This window comes from Durio zibethinus, chromosome 26 (genome assembly GCF_047325235.1).
Source record: "Durio zibethinus cultivar Kanyao isolate XHJ-2024 chromosome 26, ASM4732523v1, whole genome shotgun sequence".
Taxonomy (NCBI): Eukaryota; Viridiplantae; Streptophyta; class Magnoliopsida; order Malvales; family Malvaceae; genus Durio; species Durio zibethinus.
In genome coordinates, this window is record NC_143187.1 from 17234137 (window position 1) to 17239346 (window position 5210).

At 29.9% G+C, this 5210-nt stretch overlaps 1 pseudogene across 1 annotated transcript; it reads left to right on the forward strand.

Moving 5' to 3' along the window:
- Positions 1–882: 882 nt before the first annotated feature.
- Positions 883–3701, forward strand: LOC111274077 (beta-glucuronosyltransferase GlcAT14A-like; annotated as a pseudogene). Its single transcript, XR_016334189.1, has 4 exons — positions 883–1734; positions 2292–2367; positions 2661–2773; positions 2911–3701. The product of XR_016334189.1 is annotated as a beta-glucuronosyltransferase GlcAT14A-like (transcript).
- The last annotated feature ends 1509 nt before the right edge of the window (positions 3702–5210 follow it).

Here is a 5210-nt window from a genome sequence, read left to right on the forward strand (position 1 = left end):
TAAAATAATCAAATAAATACATAAAAAGTTAATGAATAATAAAATATATAATCATTTTATTTATTAAATAAAATAATTACATAAATAAAAATTCATAAATAATTAATTATATAAAAGTTAATATTAACTAATTAAATGAAGAAATATTATTTTTTGAGTCTCAATATGACTAAATATATTATTATCAATTTTTAACAAAAGTATTATTTGATATAAAAATAATTTTAATCAATTATTTATTAACTCTATAAATATTAAATATACTATAAATTTTATTATATACAAATTTTAATTTAATATCTAATCGTTATTTCTTTCCTTATGACAGATCACATTAGCAGATTAGCTACACTGCCATTATTGTTAATTTGTATCTAAATATATATATATATATATATCCTGCAATTAATTTTATTTTCGGTCCTATTTTAATTAATCTCATTGTTTCAACCATTTTTGATCTCATTGAAGTTGATTTTACTGTTTTAAATTGTAACACTTGTCATCTAATAGTCAAGTGAAAAATTAGTGATTCAAACTTTAAAAACTCTTCACTGCTACAAAACAAATCATGTGTGGCATGGTTACTATAATTAAGCTATAGCTCAGCTTATCATATTCTCATCTTTTATGAAGACAACAAGCAGAGAAGAAAAGAATATAATACAGACGTTGGCCATGAAAACCCACACATAAAATTATGCAGAGTAAAGTTTAAAAATGTAATAGGAAAGGGGAAGGTAACATCTCAAGCAGTTGAAAAGAAGAAAAAAAAAAAGAAAAGGCCTCACAGTCTCTCTCTCTCTCTCTCTCCCTCTAATTACTTAAGTACCGCTGTCTCTTTCAAAAAGGTTGGCTGTCGTTGTGAATAATTTTCTTTCCTTGTTTTGAAAGGATTCTAGCTTTGACAAATCAACCGAACTTGCTTTCTTTCACTTTAAGTTTTTCAGGTATTAGGTTTGGCAGTTGACATTTTTATGCTACTTTATTTACTATACTCCTAAACCAAACCTCTTTTATCATTGCCATAACATTTGCATGTTCCCATCATCAACGGCGTCTTTCCTTGTGCTGTGTTTATTTCTGTTAGTTTGAAGACACTATCAATGGCGTTTTCGCTGTCAGTTTTACTCGGATTCAACGAGTCTTAAGGCTATAGATCCTGATATTGCAAAATACTCCACATTGTTCATGTCAAAGCTGTTCAAATGATAAGACTATCCAAAATTTCTTCCTCGCTTTCAGTTTATCCTCCATGGATACTTGTTTGTGCAACGACTTTAGTATTGCTTGGAGGTTTATCAAGATCAAACAATGAAGATAAACTTTCTGTTACTACTTCCAAGTTTCAGAAACCAGTGAGACTCCCATATAAAGGGTATGGCTATCCACCTGTTCTTGCTTATTGGATTCTTGGTACTAATGGAGATAGTAAGAAAATGTTAAGGTTGCTGAAGGCGATATATCATCCAAGAAACCAGTACTTGTTGCAACTTGATGCCGGTTCATCTGAGTATGAAAGGGCAGAGTTGGCTTTTTCTGTTCAATCAGAAAGTGTGTTCCAAGCATTTGGAAATGTTAATATTGAGGGTAAAAGCTATGCGGTTAACAGGATGGGATCTTCAGCTCTTGCTGCAACACTTCATGCTGCTGCCTTGCTTCTCAAAATTAATACAGATTGGGATTGGTTCATACCTCTAAGTACCTCTGATTATCCCCTAATGACTCAAGATGGTAGGTGCTACTGCTGCTAATTGACTTCATTTATCAGTTTAACTGTATTTATCATGTCAATCTCATTGCTTTTTCCTGATAATGCCAATCTCATTTTGAAAATCATGTTCCCACTTGAAATAGATTCTATAGTAGACTGTTTCAGAATTATATAAACACTATTACTGTTTTATTCTCTGTCATTGTGGCCACCATAAATCTATCACCAATTTCTGGTACCCTTGATCATGTATGACCTATGGAACAAATATTGTTCTCTTATCAGAATTGTCCATTTTCTTTTCAGTGTTTCTACTGACCACTATGCCAGAAGTTATAGTTTTACAGAGAGATTATGCTTAATTCAATCTTTTAATTTGTATGAAATTTTTTGATCTTTCCTTTACATTCCTGAAACAGTGCGATCCCTAGCTTAAGTAACAATGTACCCCCGAACGATGCTGAAAAATGATTTTTGCAGAAAGTCCAAACCAATAATCAGATAACTATTTTAATAGAGATGACTGCTGTCCTCTACTTTGAGATTTAACCAATTCCTCATAATGCTATGGATGCAGATCTCCTCCATGCTTTCACTTTCCTGCCCAGGGATCTCAACTTTATCGAATACACTAGTAATGCGGGCTGGAAGGAGTAAGCATAAACCATTATAGTGCTTAAATTTCCACCCATCTTGATCATCTTTTTTGTTTCTTCTTTAATTCCTTCACAGATTCAAAGAATTGAAATACCAGACTGATCAACGTGATCATTCCGTAACCAAGTTACAAAAAGTTAAAAACAGCTCTAGGATAACTTAATTGTCTCCAACCAAATCTTCTACACCTGCATTGTTGTTGAGCTCCATCCACCTCCTTGCGTGTTGCAGTGCAACCTCTTCACCTCAGTGTTATCTCGTTCCTTGATGGAAATCTTGTTTTGTGCAGGAGGGAAGAGATTAACGGAATTGTTATAGACCCCAACTTATATTATCAGAGGAATACTCCAATTTACTATGATGTAGAAACTAGAAAACCAGATGCCTTCAAGATTTTTGGAGGTCAGTTTCAGATTATCAGGATTTCACATGCACAATGTACTAATATTGAACTTTGTGACTTTACATGTCATAGTTCAAAAATTTTGGTAACTTTTTGGTCAATTTACTTATGATCTTGATTGTTTCCTGATATGCAGGTTCACCTTGGGTGATTCTCTCAAGATTCTTCATGGAGTTTTGTGTCCATGGATGGGATAACATTCCAAGAAAGTTATTAATGTACTTCACCAATGTAGCTTACCCTCTTGAAACCTACTTCCACACAGTAATATGCAGCTCACCTGAGTTTCAAAACTCAACATTGAGCAATGATCTAAGGTACATTATTTGGAATACCGCTAGGCAAGGCGAACCTGAAATCCTAAACTCTTAACACTATGATGAAATGGTAGCAAGTGAAGCAGCTTTTGCACAACCAATAAAAGAAGGTGATCCACTACTGAACTATATCGCCTACCCAACAAAATAGTGCCTGGAAAGTGGTCTTTTTGTCAAGGTAAGAATGAGAGCATGACAGATGAGGAGTTATGTTCAAGCTGGGGAGACATTGATACTGTCAAGCCCCGTCCCAAAGGTATCAAACTTGCTGATCTGCTAACCAAGCTTGCCGCAGAAAGGAGACTTAGACCAAGCCAGTGCCACCAGCAACAATAAATTTGAAAAAAGAAACATGTACTACACCATTTTTAAGTCAACATTGGCCATGATATAATTAACGTCATGCATTGTTACTTTGCTGCTTCGACAAGTTCATGATATTGTTGAGCTTCTAATGGCCAAATATCTGTAATTACATACACCTCTTCAAAATGTCAAATTAACATGGGATAACGATAGAATCCATTCTGATTTTCTTTCACTTTCTTGAGCAGCAAACAATGTGCATCATGATTTATTTATTTATTTTCTAGGCTAATACATATCAAAGGAAACAAATTAGAGGGGCATCCTAATTATTTTGTATTGTGCTTTCTAAATTTCTCTAGGATGTTAGATGGGCTTGATACAGTTATATATTGGCATTTGGCGCCCCATTGAATCAAACTCTAAGGTTTTTTCGTACTCTCTCCAACTGACGTTAAGTGAAACCAGAGTAGCCAGTTCCGTACAACGGGCATATTATTTTTGTTCTGAAACTGGTATGTATCAATACCAATATGTTTTCACGTACCATTTCAGATTTACTAACATTATTTAATATTTTGTCTATAAAATATCTTTATGCATACAAATACTTCTCAATTGCATACATCTATATCTTTATTTGTAAATATAGATTTTAAAATTATAAACATTTAATATCCACAAATTTTCAAATTTTAACTAAATGATTAGATAATTATAGCAATTTGTTTTTTGCCGCAATAGTTTAATTTAATGAACATATATTATTTTTGGATGCAATTATGGAAAAATAAAAATATCTTAAAAGAGTAAGCATTTAGAATTTATTAAAAAAAAAATAATGTTACAATTGATTCGTAAACTATATTTAACTATTTAATATGATATATAAATTTTAAAAATTTTTAATATGATAATATATTAAATATTCACGTTGTCGTTCATTGTATTTTAAAATTCTTTAAAAATGTAACATAAATAAAGTTAACGACACATAATCAATTGCAATATCAATAAAGTTAATTATAAACATTTGATGGTGTCATCAATTGAATTGATATCAACAAAATGTTGTAACAAGAGAATTGAATTTCTATTAATTTTATTGTAGGGAGTAATTATAAAAATTAATATAGTTATTCAATTTTATTATATCTTTATTACTTGAGTTAAGTCTAGACTTATTTAAGAAAAGATAAATTTAAGTCTAAACTTGTCCATGGGTTGGGCTTAATTGTACTAATCTTTTGAATCCCATGTCCAAAGCTCGATCCAACCATGCTTATTAAACCTAAAAATTTAATTTTTTATAGAAATATTTTTAAAAAACAATAATTTAAAATATATTTTAAAATTAAAATTAAATAAAAAATATTTTTATTAATTAAATATAATTCAAATAAAACAAAACTCAGAATTTACAATTTTTTGTTCAAGGGAGACACATCTACTTGAATGGAAGTATAAGTTTTTTTATCATTGTTTTACTATTGATAAGATAGGAAATTAGGTGCAATTTAAAGAAAAAAAATGGAAAAAGTGAATCTTTCTTGGTATAAGAATAAAAAAAATTCTTAAATTAAAATTAAATAATTATTTAAAATTTTTTATTTTATTATAATCAATTAAGTTTTTAACATTTATTTTTATCAATTAAATCCTTATTAGACGAAAATTGATTATCTGCCAACACTTATTTCTATCCAATCAAAAGTTCAATGGAATAAAAATAAATATTTAAAAATTTAATTGTATAAAAATAAATATTTAAAATCTAAATTGATTATAATAAAATAATAAAATAAAAATAATT